The sequence below is a fragment of the Cnephaeus nilssonii genome (assembly GCF_951640355.1).
Source record: "Cnephaeus nilssonii genome assembly, chromosome: 21".
NCBI lineage: Eukaryota > Metazoa > Chordata > Mammalia > Chiroptera > Vespertilionidae > Cnephaeus > Cnephaeus nilssonii.
In genome coordinates, this window is record NC_137092.1 from 35,938,933 (window position 1) to 35,956,002 (window position 17,070).

Sequence of the window (17,070 nt, forward strand, 5' to 3'; positions counted from 1 at the left end):
TCTTCTTTGCCCGAAGCTTTCCTTTGCCTCTGAGCTCAGACATAGCTGGCAAGTCAGGAGCTGATCGGCAGCTCGACACTGAGCTGAGCAGTGCCCAAGCCGGGGTCCAGGCGGCAGGAGTCCCCACCACTGCTTCCCCTGGCCTCGGCACCCATTTCTTAGCATCGGTTAGGAAACACAGTCCCTGGGGCCCCTTCAGGCCACGTGGCCGACGCATTCTCATGCCCCAACGCCCTCCTGAGCATTCTCCTTTTGTCTTCACCAAAAGCTGGTGCCACTTCTTGTGACCTTCCATTGCCCAGCTGGAGTCAGGAATTGGCATCCCACCCCTGACTCCTCCACACACCCCGAAGCTTCGTGCCCCTCCAGGTTCTCTTTTCTCTAGTCCCCAGCAAGGAGTTCTCCCCCCACCCCCTATTTGTAGAAATTTCCAATCACTGCAGTCCCTCACCCCCCTCTGCAGCACCACTGTATGCCAAGGGGCCTAATGGTCTTGCGCCTGAGTGTCCGGGAGCTCTGAAGAGCTACTGTTGGAAGATGGCAGCTCCCTTGGCAACAAGAGAACGCAGTAGGTTGAAGGAGTACTAAGGAGCTGTTCCCCATCCGCTCATTACCACCTCAGGAATAAAAAAGGGCCAGGCTGTCAGCCTGTGAGGAGGGAAGAAGGAACCCAGGCTCAACCTTCGTGAGAAGAATAACGTGCGGGCCCTAGCCGGTTTAGCTCAGTGGACAGAGCATCGGCCTGTGGACCGAAGGATCCTGGGTTCGATTCTGGTCAAGGGCACCTGCCTGGGTTGCGTGCCCCCAGTGGTGGGCGTGCAGGAGGCAGCTAATCAGTGATTCTCGCTCATCATTGATGTTTCTATCTCTCTCTCCCTCTCCCTTCCTCTCTGAAATCAATAAAAATATTTTTTTAAAAATAACGTGCGGTACATTTGGCCTGTGGCTGAGCTCACTGATACCTACTTTGTAATCCCCGTTTTACAGGCAAGGGGACTGAGGCTTGGAAATTTGACAGAAGTTACCCAAGCTCACACCACCAATAAGGGTAGAGCTGGAGTTCGAGCCCAGGTCTTCTAATTCCGAATTGCCAAGCTCTCGTCACCTGCCCACACTAACCACCTTCTACCTAAACACAAGGACGTGCGGGCAGTGCACTCCTCTATGGGGTGTCGGATGCCAGCCTCTGTACTAACCACAGAGGACGAGGAGGAGACGGTACCACTTGCACCAACAAGGATTGTAGGAGCTGGGCGTGTGGTTGGCAGCTCCCTGGAACCCTCGGGGCGGAGCTGACCAAGGCCAAGGAGCCCTGGGGAGACAAGGCCACTGCTTGGTAAAACCCCCCACGGCCGCAGCCTGCCTTGCAGAGTCACCTGGGTCAGGCCCCTGCCTGCTAACGGCCTCCCCATCATCATCTCCATTCGTTTCACAGTGAGGTTGGAGGGCAACTAGACCCCGGTCTCTTGGCTCAGGGCGGGGCTGGACTGGGTCACTGGCCATCCTCCGCAGAGGTTCAAAGTGGACTTGGAGAGGCCATGAGCTGCTGTGAATTGCTGACAAGTTTTCCTGCTCATTGGCATGTGTGGAATTTTCTGGAGAGAGGCCACCTTGGATTTGATAAGATTCTGAAATGGGTCCAAAACCCAGAAAAATCAAAACTTGCTGCATCAGAGGGTCTGAGAGTCACAGCCACGGTCCCAGACTGCAGTTGGGAGTTGCCGCCCACACCTGGGGCTCTGTGAGGGGGATTAGATTATGAACAGCCACCACCCCCGCACCTAAATGGGAATCAGGTTTATGTATGAAGACATTTCCCTTAAAATAAGGAAAGTGGGTGAGTCCCCAGTGTCTTCATCTGCAAAGCAAGGGCTCTTGTGTCTGCCCCTAACCTTCAATCAAAGCTTCAAGCTTCCAGCCCATAAACCTACAAGCTTTCTGACTCCGCTGCACCCCCGCCCCCCCGCTCCCTTGCCAGCCAGCCCTGTGGGTCCCCCAACCCTGAGAACCACAGTAGAGCTCACTCAGCCAGTCCCTTCTGAGCACACCAGCTGGTCCATGGCAACTTATATACACACTCAAACAGATGAGGCCTTGTGCCAATTAGTGATACACGTAAACAGAGGAGAACTCGTGCCAATCATTGATACACGCAGACAGAGGAAGCCTCGTGCCAATCAGTGATACACGCAGACAGAGGAGGCCTCGTGCCAATCAGTGATACACGCAGACAGAGGAGGCCACGTGCCAATCAGTGATACATGCAGACAGAGGAGGCCTCGTGCCAATCAGTGATACACGCAGACAGAGGAGGCCTCGTGCCAATCAGTGATACACAGAAACAGAGGAGGCCTCGTGCTAATCAGTGATACACGTAAACAGGGGAGGCCTCGTGCTAATCAGTGATACACATAAACAGGGGAGGCCTCGTGCCAATCAGTGATACACGTAAACAGGGGAGGCCTCGTGCTAATCAGTGATACACGCAAACAGAGGAAGCCTCGTGCCAATTAGTGATACACGCAGACAGAGGAGGCCTCGTGCCAATCAGTGATACACGCAGACAGAGGAGGCCTCGTGCTAATCAGTGATACACGCAGACAGAGGAGGCCTCGTGCTAATCAGTGATACACGCTCAGAGGACTCTCGTGACTCTCGTGCTACATAAACATAAACAGGTTGCATAGGGTGCGCTTGCACAGTACGTATACCGCTACTACTGAGTCATTGCCCTCCCACATGCGTAGGGCAAAGGGCCTGTCACCTAGTGATACTGCTGTGTCCTCGCCTGCATGCATGGGTATGGCAAATGGGCCTTGATCATCCAGCATACTCTGATTGATTAGAGTCCCCACACTTGGGAAACCCAGTCTCAAGCCCTTCTCCTTTGTCACCTTGGGTAGGTTAGAATCACCTATCCTGCTCTAGTTCTCCTTTATACCCCTTTCCCAATTCCTCAACTTCTCGGACACCCCCGCATACATGCACACGTGCTGTGTGCACATGTGCTTGCACAAACACACGTTGTGAATGTCACTTGCAGCTCTGCTCCGGGCCCCATTCTACACGCCATCTGCCAGAAGCTATTTTAAGCATCTAATAAAGCTGCTTAGAAGGAACCCTGGGGTGTTCTGCCCTTTGTTTCCCCAGGACAAGAGCATTTGGCTCCAGATGGCACTGCATGCTGGCACCACATGAAGAGAAGGAGGAAGGATGAGCCCAGGGCTACCAGAGACCCAGTCACCTCCCATAAGCAATGGGGGCGAGGGGAGGGCCCTAAGTAAGAAGGGAGGACATTCCGTCTGGGCAGAGGCCTATACCTGGATTCGAATCCCGGCTGGGATCCTTACACACCTGTCCGCCTCGCCTGTGAATGAGGGCTGCTAGAACTTAACTCCCTCGTTCTCAAACTGCAGCAAGCACCAGAATCACCTGGGCAGGGGGAGGGACACAGACTCCTGGCTCAACCCCAGAGGTTCCGATTCCGAGAGTCTGTAGTGGGGCTTGAAAACTTGCGTTTCTCACACAAGTCCTCGAAGGGGTGCTTCTGGTTGGGGACCACGCTCTGAGAAGCCATGACCTGACTCAGGAGTGGTTGTGAGCATTAAGTGAGAAAATATACGTGAAGCAGCTAGCACTTAGCGAGACGGAGGCTCTCAGCCTGCACTGTGCATGAGAATCACCTGGGAGCCTTAACAGCTGATGCCCAGCACCTCAGGCCAATTAAATCAGAGTCTCTAGGGGTGAGATACAGACATGACGACATTTTTTAAAAAGCTCCTCGGGTGGTTTAAATGCACAGTCAAGGTGGAGAGCCACTGTAGTAGAAGCTCAATACATTTAAAACACTTTTTATGAGCTACCCAGCTGCCCCTCATTTCAGATCTTGGTCCCCTTTCTTTCTCCTGGGTCCCAACTCCCACTCTGTTTCCCATGGGAAGGACCGCAGGGAAGTGGCTTTGGCTTCCAGAGTGGCCAGGGGCTGAGGACCATGTGGAAGATGAGAGCTACTTCATTCATTCAGTGGCTCATCTGCCCAGTAAGGCATCATTCACTCATTAATCATCAACCAAGCTGCTATCCCTGGGTTTATGGGGTGCTTGGGGGATGAGTAAAATCCAGTCCTGTCCTCAGAAGTTTGTAGCATAAGCACAAAATGTGTAGAATAATAGACGTTCTGATTTGGAAGCGTCCTCTAGCCCCACCTCACACCCACCATAGAAGTTCTGTAGAACAGCCCCATCATACCCGCAGCCCAGGTATGTGTCCTGACGGGGACTCGAACCAGCAACCCTTAGGGGCACAGGACAATGCTCAACCAACGGAGCCACTCCAGCCAGGCCCAGACAGAGAGCTCTTTACCTAAAAGGCAGCCCATCTAGTTGAACAATTCTACTTGTTAAAAGTTCTTCCCGAAAACCAGGAAGTTGAGTCCTTTTGTTTACTCGTTCAGCCCGATGTGGCCTCAAGAAACTCAGCGTAAGGTTGGCAGAAGCACCCTCTGCTGAGGTTGAGTTGCTACGAAGCACATCCCGAGTGCAGCAGCAGCGACCAAACAAAGGATCAGACGGAGCTACTTTCAGACCTAGTTCCAAATGCTCTCTCCAACGAAGTTTGGAATTCTGGCACAGCTCACCCTCTAAAGGTAAAGTTCCATCTATAGCCCTGGCTGGTGTGGCTCCATTGGTTGGGCGTCATCTGGTGCATGAAAGGAAGGAAGGAAGGAAGGAAGGAAGGAAGGAAGGAAGGAAGGAAGGAAGGAAGGAAGGAAGGAAGGAAGGAAGAAAGAAAGAAAGAAAGAAAGAAAGAAAGAAAGAAAGAAAGAAAGAAAGAAAGAAAGAAAGAAAGAAAGAAAGAAAGACACCTTTACTACCACTCGTCTTCCTTTCTGTCTCGTCTATGGAACCAACCACACTCTAGTCAAGAGAGGCCTAAACGCTTAGGAGAACCAGGCACACGGAGCAATGCAACGGCAGAGCTTGGGGTCAGGATCCTGGGAACACGGACATGCAATGGACCAGGCCAAATGGCAGAGGAAGGCCGAGGGCTGCAGGAAGCCCTGAGGTGGTGGAGAAGGACACATCTGACCTCAGTCCAGCCCAGCTGGGTCCAGCCCGCTGGGACCTCGCACCCCCAGTGGCTCTGGCTGCTTTGGACGGAGGGGACATGAGAAAGGGCAACATCGCATTTGAGCAAAAGGGAAATCAATGGTGGCCTCCCCTCCAGCTGACTTTTCCTCCTCTGGGCGAGAGGGGCTCCCCACCTGTAACCCAGCCAGGCCTGCCTCCAGCTGAACCTCCGCTGCGGTTTTCTGGAGAGAGGAAGCTGGTAGGAGAAACGGGATGGCAGAGACACCCATAGAGGAGTGTCTACATCATGTTTCCCACCTCCCAGCCCCCTGCTATGTTTATGGAGAAGAAATGGGCTAAGATATCGAGGGGGAAAGTACGTTGTACATGTGTGCTCAGAGGGGCAGTGCAGTTAGAGGAAAAGGCAGCTGTAATCCTTGGCCATTCGCGTACCAGCTAAATGCTCAGGCTTCTCCTTCTTCTGCCCCTCCAGCTGCCTCTTGGTCCTCACCGGTCCCAGTGAGGGCCCAGGGATGTCCTTACCGGGGGCAGCTCAGGGGAGGGGAGTCAGGATCTGGTTGACCTCCCATTGCCTCCTCAGAAATGAAAAGCTGCTAATAACACCACCACCACCATCACCACCACCCCCCACCCCTGCTACACCACCACCACCACTTGACCTTGCTTTGCTGGTTTTTCTTTTTAATGTAAATCATCTGATTTTTACATTTTTTAATTGTAGTTAAAAACACATAAAAAATGTACCATCTTAACCATTTCTAAATGTACAGCTCAGTTAAGTATAGTCACAGTGTTGTGCAATCAGCCTCCAGAATTTTTTCATCTTGCAAAACTGAAACTCTGTACCCATTAAACAACAACTCCTTATCCCTTCCTCCCCCATTCCTGGCAACCACCACTCTCTTTTCTGTTTCTACAAACCTGACCACTCTAGATACTTCAAAAAAGGGGGTTCATACAGCAGTTGTCTGGCTTATTACACTTAGCATGATTCCTTAACATTCCTCCATGTTGTAGTATGTGTTGGGATTTATTTCCTTTTTAAGGCTGAAAAATATTCCATTGTATGTGTATACCACATTTTTCCCCATTCATCCATTGATGGACGCTTGGGTTGCTTCCACCTCTTGGCTATTGTGACTCATGCTGCCATAGGTATGTGACTATCTCTTTAAGACCCTGCTTTCAATCCTCTTGAATATATACCCTCAAGTGGAATACTGGACCATGTGTAATTCCATGTTTAATTTTTTTGAGGACTCGCCATGCTGTTTTCCACGGCGGCTGTGGCATTTTGCATTCCCACCGGCAGTACACAGGGTTCCAATTCCTCCACCCTGCCTTGCTTCTAAGGAGTCATAAGAACAGGGGCTCCCCAGCACCTCTCGACTTGACATGGGAACCCAGGGCCTCTCTCCAACTTAGAATGACTGCAGTCCTGCCTTTTCCGGCCTTTCCCTCGGAGCCCCCAGGGCCAGTCGCCCGTCCCTGAGGAGTCCTTGCGAGTGTCCCCCCACGTCCCGCGTGATTCGGGGTTCGGGTTCTGGAAGAGGGGCCGCACGCAAATGAAAAAGACAAGATAAGAGATAATTTGGAAATATTGGGGGACCAGGCGGGAGCCCAGCTCAAGAGGAAGGACTCCGCTTGGGCTCCGGCCTTGCAATCCCTTTATTCAATTTGGGATCCACCTAGAGCCCTTAGGCAGGCAATTTCCAGTAAGAGGCAGACTATCTTATCAGGAAGGATTTCCATGACTGTCTGGTGGGGAAGTTGCTTCAGCTACCATTGTCTCCACTAAACAGTGGGTGCATAGCTCTGACCTTTGCCAGGGCTCAGAGGTCACCAGCCTTCCAGGTTCCTTGTCCACACCTCTCTGCTAGTGAAGACAATGGGCGGCTTCCCGAAAGTCCTACCCTCCAGCAGCCTGGGAGGACTACAAATCCACAAGGACTTCCAATGCAACGAGCAAAGCAAACACTGAGTGTGGTGCTCCAATAAGAGCTCCTTCCACTGCAGGGGCTCTCAGCGGTGAGACAGGAGAACAGAGGCTACACCCCCTCCTGATCGCTGTGTGGGGCATGTGGTCATAGCACAGCGCCTGGGGGTTGGGGGCAAGAGAAGCTGGAGAGGGCAGGCGTGATAGTCCAGGCCACCTCAACTCTCCAGGACAGCCTCCAGCCTGGCCTCCCTGTCTCCCTCCTTTTGTGCTAGGGGCTCAGCAGCCAGAGGGCTCTTTCTAAAATTCAAATTCGGTCCACCACTTCCCCAATGAAAATGGTTCCCGGCTCCCCACTGCCCTCAGACTCTGTCCTCCTACTCTGAGATCCAGCCACACAAAGTGCTTCAATTGCTAGACCATACGCACTCTGGGTGTCTGCTGGGCCTTTGTACCCAGTTTTCTTAGCTTGGAACATTCTGCCCCACAACACCCACTGTCCTCCCATTGACTAACTAGTTCTAGTCAACCTTGGGTCTCATCCCAGATAGCGCTTCCTCCAGGAAGCCTTCCATGGTCTCCCAGGTGCTGAGTCAGGGCCTCTTCTCAGTATTTCCATGAGGTCATCACAGGACTCTCACGCTGGTGTGTCCCCTGGTGACTCACCTGTGTTTCTAAGTCACTGGGTCCTGTGAGCAGAGTCTTCTTCATCCCCAGCACCCAGAACACAGCCAGCCTCAGCGGAGGTGTTCCTTACAAGGTTTTTGATGAGTGAATGAATATGTGAGTGAATGCATGAAGGCCCGAATCAGGAGGCTGCGAAACACAGGAGGAGTGGAGGTGCTAGCCGACTCCCACCTTCTTTCTTTCCCCCCACATAGTTAAAGGTGCTCTAATGTGCAACCACAAATGCCAACTTAAAAAATTAGCCAGATCTTTCAACTTCTTTCTTTTCTTTTTTTTTTTTTTGGTTGTCAAATGATTTTTAACCGAAATATTTTCCTTTGTGGTTCTTAACTAGCCTGGCATTCCACTGCACCACTGCTGATGTCATCTGTGATGTCATGAGGGTGGCAGCCATCAACCTTGCAGCCCACAGACTGAGTAGTCCCCAGGATCTCTTCAGTGGTTCCAGAGAGTTCTCTAGCTAAAGATCGGTGCCACATCTGTCGGGCAATGTTGACAATTTCATCCAAAGCCGTGGCTGATTGTGGCTCAGTTGATTGAGTGTTGTCCTGTGCATTGAAAGGTCGCTGGTTCGATTCCTGGTCCTGGCACATGCCCAGGTTGTATATTCAACTGATGTTTCTCTCTCTCTCTCCCTCTTCCTTCTCTCTCTCTAAAAAAAATAAATAAATAGAAACGTACTTTTAAAGTGATATTTCCACTGTGCTTAATGTGCTTTTGCTTCTTTCTGTCTGTTGGCGGTTCTTTGAGGGCTTTGATGATCTGGGCAGAGGCAGAAGGCACTACCTCAGTCTGGGCCTGTGGGTTCCGAACGGTCAGTTTTACCGCAATCCTCAGACCTTTCCAATCACCGGTTCTTTGGCGATGGCATCACTAGCCTTTTGGGAGACAGACCCAGGGGCCCCATCTTGGGACCCAGGGCAGATGTGGTATGGACTTCCTCACCAGTACACCTCAGGTATACGACTTGGATCTCGCTGGGGTCAAACTTTGATGGCTGGGTGGAGGCAGCTAGTGTTGGATGAATCCGGATTCGGCAGGAAGTTGCACCTAGGTCTCCTCTGAGCCAAAGAAGTTGGCTTCTTTCCTATCCTCTGACCTTCAGTGTCTCCTCCAAGTTAAGGGGCCATGAGGACAGGGAGGTTATGCCCATGAGCCAATCCCGGGTGTTCTTTTGGAAATTGTTCCAAAGCTCTGCGTTAAGGGCATCTTTGAACATATCTGGCTGTCCTCTGAGTGGTGATGCCACTGAGTGGTGACAAGGTTATGGTTTCTCCCAGCCCTCCCCAGCTTCCCAGTGTCTGTCCAGTGACCACCTGCCTCCCTCGGCCCTTCCCAACTTTGCTAAGAGATGCTGTGATCTATGGCCTTTACCAGGGAGCCAGCCAGGCTGATGGGCCCCGGGAGCCAGGTGCGACAGTGATGAATCTCTGGGAGCTGGGCTCTAATTGGCCATTCCCCGTGGAGCACGGAGACTTAGCGAGACAAAAATCTCCCCGACAGCACGCTGAATCTTTTTCCTGCCGCTGCTAAACAGCACGTCCCCGGGCTGGGGACATGCAGGAGAGCCGTTTCAGGGGGGAGGAGCACAGAAAGGGATGCACCCCAACTGCCAGTAGCTCTCCGGAGCCTTCGGAGCTGCACCTTCTGGAAACACAGAGTATCGGGGAATTTTATGTAAACGCTGCTGCCATCACCACTCTGGCTAACGACAGCCAGCCGACAGCCCCAAAGAACTGCGTATCAATGAGCCCGTCTCTCCCGCGCCGTCCGGAGAGGGTGGGAGGGGCGGGCAGGGTCACTCCTCCGCTGTATTAGTGTCCCCTGTGAGACAGGGCTTTTACGCGCATGATCTTCAACGTCTCAGCAGTCCCAGGAGGTGGGAAGTTTTAACCTCATTCAAAAGATAAAGAAACTGGGAAGTTGGTGTGACTTACCAATACCAGGCCCAGAATTCAAACCAGAGTCTGTTGAGTCCCAGAGCCCACACCTTCTCTACTCTCCAGTGCCATCCTCATCCAGTGCCTGCCTACCCAAGGTGCCAGGCGGTGGAATGTGGCCCCTCGTCGCCCAGCTAGCCCAGGGCAATGTCAGGACGGAAGCCATGCTGTGGCGCAAGGCAGAGCAGGGCGCCCCCTTCCATCCCCACCACCACCCCCCCACACACACACACACACACACACATCCCACCCTCCTCTCCCCTCGCTCGGTTGGCTCCTCCACCCCTCACCCATCTGGGGACTCGGAAAGGTCAGACAGAGCCTCGGAGACCTCTCACCCTCGTCCTCTTCTGTGCATCAGGGGCCACGTTACTTCTTCATTGAGAGGAAGCGCAAGGCAATTAACTGGGGGTCACATGCAAGGAGAGCAACAGCCACCCGCACACGCAGAGGCTGAGGACTGTGCAGGCTCAGGTGAAGCGCAGCACCGATCCCTTGCGGCCTTGGCCCGGGTCACCAGAGCGGGCCTCTGGGCCTCCTGGGCTCCCGGCAAGGGCAGCCTCCTTAGTTATCTCCTTGCACCGGGCTGGAGGGATGAGGGAAGGTCCAGAGGCCACTCACGTGCGGAATTCAGCTCAGTCTGGAAGATGATTTTTCCAGTGAAACAAGATTTAGTGAGAATGGAAAGGCTCCGATGGATGAGGCTGAGACAGATGCCCAACAGCTGTTCTAGAAGATTCCCTGCTACATCACCCTCACACATGAATGTGCACACATGTGAACACACACACACACACACACACACACACACACACACACCTCACAGCTCCACCCCAGCCGGGATGGCTGTCAAGCATCACCCCGCACACCAGGAGCGCCCCAACTCCTGTGCAGCCTCCTGCCTCCCTCTCTGCTCAGAACTTAGACCCAGAAACCAGAATCACAGATGACTCAGGCCAGGCCCAGGGAGCGTGCTGCTCTTGCCCTCCTCGGACTCCCAGCTTTGAGCTGAGTCCCACACGGATTCAACCAAGCCGGCCGGAGCAGGGGAAGAATTTCTCTGGCCTAAAAAGCTAACGTGAGGGGAGCCGGCATTAATAACGCATCGTGTCTAGACAGGAGGCAATGGGCCCAGAACTCTGCCCTGCTCAGACTCACGTGGCTCCGCCTGAGAGCCGATGCTAAGAACCTCTGGAAACGAGGGCCGGTCAGGGAGGGCACCAGCGGGGGGGGGGGGGGGGGGGGAGGTAGGTGCCACCTTTCCACACTCACAGGTAGAGCCATCGCAGACAGCTGTGGGGCGGGCGGTGGAAGTGGGAGGAGCGTGGCTCTCAGAAGTCTCGGGCAGGACACTCAGACACTGGCTGGTGAGGGTGCAAATTATCTGGTGAGGTGGTGAGAACCCGGTCACAATATGTATCCCGACGGTCCATCACAGTGTTACCAGCTTAGGCTACGGAGTCACCACATCTGGCTGCAACTCCTACTCTGTCCTCTACTAACTGTATGACTTTGAAGAGGTTACTTGGAACTATTTCTTCCTAAGCCTTGAGTTAGAGGCTTAAAAGAGGTTAATGCAGGTAAAGTAGAGTGGTAAGCACGGATGCATCTTAGCTAGATCCATTGTCCTACGTAGGGACAAGCAGTGGGGGATGCCAACAAACAGTCTCAGAGTGGCTGGGGTGGGACTAGATCACCTCTGAGATCCCTTCCACCTCCAAGGACATGCATACCCGCTCATTCATTTTTTTTCTTTTTCTTTTTCTCATTCAACAAATGAAACTACTCTGTGATAGAAACTATACTAGACGCTGAATAAACAAGGGACCAGAGACTGCCTCACACTCTTGCCTTCCGTCTGAGACCTCTTAATCATTGCCTTAAAGCCCTCCCCGATGCCCTAGCCCATTTGGCTCCGTGGATAGAGCATCAGCCTGCAGACTGAAGGGTCCCAGGTTTGATTCTAGTCAGGGGCGCATGCCCGGATTTCGGGCTCAATCCCCAGTAGGGGGCCTGCAGGAGACAGCTAATCAGTAATTCTCTCTCATCATTGATGTTTCTATCTCTCTCTCTCCCTCTCCCTTCCCCTCTGAAATATAAATAAATAAATAAATAAATAAATAAATAAATAAATAAATAAAGCAACTTTAAAAAAAAAATCCCTCCCCGCTGATCAGAAGGATGGAATGTTGGCATGCAACACACACTGCCAAGCCGTCATGCCCTCACCAACATGACAATTACTGAGCCCTGAGCTCAGCATGGATAGTTTAAGACGTGGCTATTTATTCATTCCTGCAGCCATCTCTGGCTCATGTGCCACCTCACAGGCTGTCTCCGGACCCTCTTAATGATCCATCCATGGCAGCAAGGTCTGTCTGCCACAGCCACGTTCTATTCTAATCTCTATTCTTTGGGCAAACAAACAAACCTACATCTTCACAACAGTGACCCTGTTGGCAAAAACCCTCGTTCTACTAGACTAGGTGTCTGTTCCAGGAGAGTGAATCGTAGCCCCTCCATGGATGGGGTCTGAAATAACCAGCCTGGCCTCAAGCAGCTGACTGGTCCCCCTAGGCCAGTGATGAGCTTGGTGTGTCAAACTTCACCAAAAAACTGAGCATAACTCGGGTAGTGTGTCACTTTGAGGAAAAAACATTATTTCACAAATGTTTCATCCTCAGGAGCAGCAAATGTTTCATCCTCGGCATGCGGCCGCCTCAGCGGCCGCGTGTCATCAGAAATGGCTACGCGTGTCAGTGCTGACACGCGTGTCATAGGTTCGCCATCACGGCCCTAGGCTATGGTACCAAGTCAGGAGCTCAGGGTAGGGTTCTGCTTTGGGGATGTTGGACATTTAACAATGGTAGCAATCAGGTTACTCTTGCTGAGATTATGTAACCGAGCCTATGCCAAGCCTTCAACTTGGCCACCATGGCCACTCTGTTCATAAACCCACTGAACAAACCCTGTGGTTCCCGAGGGAAAACGGACCATCTTGTCTACCTGATTACTAATAAGAGCTTGGTAGATATCTACATGGAAGACAAATATTCTCATGTTCTGTACTCATTCCAAAAGGCCCATCCACATTTTTTTTTCTAAACTTCCTTGTCACCAGTTCTTGAATCTTACCCCCTCCAAGTTCTTGACCATCTGGCCAAGTCATTAGCAAAGCACGTGAATTAGTGAGAGCCTTACCTGATGCCATCTCTCCTTTCAAGCAAAGTCATCGGTGGTACTGTTCCAAGTCCTCCCACTGGCAGGATTTCTGTGCGCTCCTGAATGGATCTATCATGCTAAAGTCCTTTACTTTGGGTGGATACCAACATATCATCAAGAGTTTTGCAAAGCAGTCTTGGTTTTCCTCCTCCTCAGCCAACTCTCCCTGAGGCCATACGTGTAGACTGAGGAAGAGGAGGAGAGCAGCAGGAATGAGCACACTGAGAGCTTGAGTGACTGGCTCTACACCTTACACGAGCCACTGGCATCCGCTTGGTCCAGTCCCACAGATGTCACTTGCCCTTGATTATAGAATGCTGCTTGCGCAGGCCTGCGTGTATGGGTTACTCAGCCAGGATGAGTAGCTTTGGTTGAATGCTCATGTGTCCAGCGGTCAGTGGTTTAGTCTCTCGGGCCAGCAACAAGCCAAACTAGTTCTCAAAAGAATAGTGACCTGGCAAAAAGAGCATCTGTTTGCTCCCAAAGTCTTAGGCCCTCCTGGGATTTTCCTATTGAGTTTGCCACAGGCTCCACGTGGTATCTCAAGATTGGTCTCCCAAATTCAGAGAGACTGGTGTTCAGCCAAAACGAAATAAGAGAGACAGGATTTACTCTCCCACCTAAAACAACAACAACAAAAAACCAGACATTTACAAGACCAGGCAATGAAGGGCAGCAATCTCTTTGAAATGGGAAATAAATAAGGTCAACCCTCTGATTGCCCTAGTTTACTACATTAGGAGAGTTTCCAGGTCTCAGGTAGGATGGGGATCCCAGGTCAAACCTGGTGGACTCCCTGAGTTAAGGAGACAATGCTGAGAGTACAAGGCAGGTGGATCTCACAGGAAATAAAACTGGAGAGAAGAGAGTTCCACAGAGGGGGAACTCTAGAGATCTAACTCAAACCCCCCTCAAGTATTCATCTGAGCACTGATCAGCACATACCCACAAGGAATCTGGGAGGTGGGGCAAGGAATAATCTGAATAGATTAAAGAATTAAGGAAACATTGCTCAGCACACAGGAGCTGGGAATAGGACCCATTCCTACTGGCCAGCCTGGAAAACCCCATCATTCATGGGACGTAGAACACATGAAGCAAGAGTGGATAGAATTGCAAAGAGACATGGACATATCCACAATTATGGTCAGAGATTTTAATACCCCCCCCCCTCTCAATAACTGATAGAACAAGTTGTCAGGATATTTTGACACAAGATATTTGAACAACAGTATCAACCAACTTGATCTAATCAACATTCACAGAATACTCTACCCAACGACAGCAGCGGACACGTTTTTTCAAGTAAACATGAAACTTTTATCAAGAGAGATCATCTTCTGAGCCACAAATAAAACGCAATAAATTTTAAATGATTTAAATCATACCAAGTCTCTTCTCTGAGCACAATGGGGGGAAAATTAGAATTCAATATAAAAAGATAACTAGACAATCCCCAAATATTTGAAAATGAAATAACACTTCTAAATAACCCATGGGCCAAAGAAAAGAGAAATTAGGGAGCATTTTGGATTGAATGCAAATAAAAACACAACCAATCGAGGTCATCGGGGTGCTGCTAAAACTGTACTTAGGGGGAATGGGTAACACTCAACACTTAGGGGGAATGGGTAAAGGAGAAAGGTTTAAGTCAGCAGTCAGAGCTCGCTTCTGTCACTGCCCTGTGGTGATGCTCTGTTCGCATCTCCCCACCGGAGCGCAGCTAAGCAGTGCGTGCAACACCTCCCGGCCTCCATCTACCAAACATAACACAATGCCAGGTCCACCCCAGGCCTCCAGAAACACGACTTCTCTGACCCGAATTCCACCCTCGCTGGCTTCCCCGACCCAGGAGCTAGGAGAATGCCCTCTGGACCTGGGCCTTCTGTTTTTAATATATTTTATTGATTTTTTACAGAGAGGAAGAGAGAGGGATAGAGAGTTAGAAACATCGATGAGAGAGAAACATCGATCAGCTGCCTCTTGCACACCCCCTACTGGGGATGTGCCCGCAACCAAGGTACATGCCCTTGACCGGAATCGAACCTGGGACCCTTGAGTCCGCAGACCGACGCTCTATCCACTGAGCCAAACCGGTTTCGGCTGGGCCTTCTGTTTTATTCCATTTGGAATCAACAAAAACCTGGGCTCATAACATGGCCCAGGGAGACACTGGGGACTGGAGCTGGCCCCACTCCCAAGTCCAATCCGTGAGACGAGCCGGAACCAGCCCCTTAGCTTTTGCACCGCTGTTCCCTCCTCACGCAGCTCTTCACGTGTCCGGCTCCTTCTCGGCGATTGGTTTCAGGTCAGACATCCTCAGAAAGGCCTTCTGGGTAATGCTCCCCGGCTGTCTCAGCCTGCCCCTGGCCTAGAGCCCTTCTCCTGGGGTCCTCACTCGGAGTTTGCTTTGGAGAACTTCCCCTCCCCCAGTGGATTCAGTTCTGGTAAAACTGTCCGTCAAGGTGCCCTGTCTCCCCTGGCCAAAGAGTGGGAACCAACTGTCCCTGGATTGTGACTCCTGGGCAGAGTGTCCCCAAAACAGACGACTGTCGGGAGACATTGGTCGCAAAGGCCACCCCCTCTGAAGAGACTGTTGGTGCCTGCCACAAAATAACCCTCCTCTGTGCCTTCTTATTCTTTTTCTCTTTTATTCTTTCCTTTGATCTATGAACTTCCCTTATCCTTCCAGAAATTTCTTTTTGGTTAAGTTTTCCTGAGTTAGTTCCTGTTGCTTGCGATAAAGAACCTGATGCAGGACCCCCATGGGTTAGAGATCAACCAAAGGACTTGTATGTATGCATATAAGCATAACCAATGGACACAGACAGTAGGGGGGTGAGGGCCTGTGCTGGGGGGTGGGAGCGGGCAGGGCGAGGTCAATGAGGGGAAAAGGAGACATATGTAATATCTTAAACAATAAAGAATTCAAAAATAAAAAAATAATAAAGGCCCTGATGCTAATATCCCAGCTTTAGTCATTATCTGTTTACTCCCTTTATAGCACTTTTCAAAATCCAAATTGATTTTTTGAAATTCGTTCGCATGTTTATTGTCCATCTCCTCCGCTAAAATGTGAGCTTCGTGTCAGCAGGGACTTCCTGTCTTGCTCCCGGTCCGGGCGTCCCCCAGCGCCCAGGCCAAGGCTGGCAGGCAGCAGGCCCCAGCAGGAGGCAGGCCCACGCCTCCTGAGTCCCCCCCACGGGGAGCTGTGTGACAGGGGAAGGGGGGAGCCTGGGAACCAGGGGTGAGCGTCCACCCTCCCCGGGGCAGGCCCATTCCAGCTTTGGATTCCCAGCAAGGCTTTCCAAGACCAGATCCCCCCCTCTCCTCCCCCTTTGATCTCTGCCGGTCCTTCCTAAATCTCAGGCAGTGTCTTGTAAATCTTTAATTACAAAAAAAATTGCAACCCAACCAGCAAATACACGAACACTGTTGATAAATATTTAAAATTGCTTCAGCAGCAGATCTGAAGGGATTAAGAAAAGATATATTGGAATGACAGTTATTAAACACTAAATCCCAGTAAATGTTACAGAGCAGATAAATAATGCAAATCCTGACAGCCGCTCTGCTGTTGACAAGACAGGCGAGACATCTGCCCGGGACATGGCACCCGGGGAGGGGGCGGCCCCGCGGCCTGTGGCAGGGAAGCCAGGGGCCAGGACCTCCGTGGGCTTAGCTGTCTGCCTCCTGGAGGCTGCCCTGCCTCGCCCTCCCTCAGCAGCTCTGCGGAGAGGTGGGGGATGTGGCCGGAAGGCAGGAGAGAGAAGGCTCCAGAATGGCTGTATCTGGAGGCCTGGCAGTTGAAGTCTGTCCCTCAAGCTGCCCAACCCTGACTCTTCCCGGGGCTCCGTAACTGGGACTTGGGGGTGCCACCACCACACAAGCTTTGGGAAGGAAGGAAACCAGCCCTCCTTCCTCCATTCTACTCCCTCCTCATCCATATTCCTACTTGATGCCTTCTTTCATGCGTGTGTTCAATTACTTATCCATGTACTAATTCACTTATTAGTTTCTCACTGGCAAAACAATTAGCAAGCACTTGTTAGAGCTGGGGAGATCCAAAGCTGAGGAGGCCCAGCCCTTGCGTTCATAATCTGAGAGCCTAGAGCAGGAATGTGGACCGGAAAGATAAAAACATTACAATATGGCAGACTCTTGGCACTTACAGATTCCTTATTTGCAGTGTGAG

At 51.5% G+C, this 17,070-nt stretch overlaps 1 pseudogene across 1 annotated transcript; it reads right to left on the reverse strand.

The window, feature by feature from the left end:
• Positions 1-8,039: 8,039 nt before the first annotated feature.
• On the reverse strand, positions 8,040-10,937 carry LOC307093794 (large ribosomal subunit protein uL11-like; annotated as a pseudogene). The gene is made up of 3 exons: positions 10,926-10,937; positions 8,395-8,710; positions 8,040-8,240 (listed from the first exon to the last, which is right to left on the reverse strand). The product of its transcript is annotated as a large ribosomal subunit protein uL11-like (transcript).
• Positions 10,938-17,070: the final 6,133 nt, after the last annotated feature.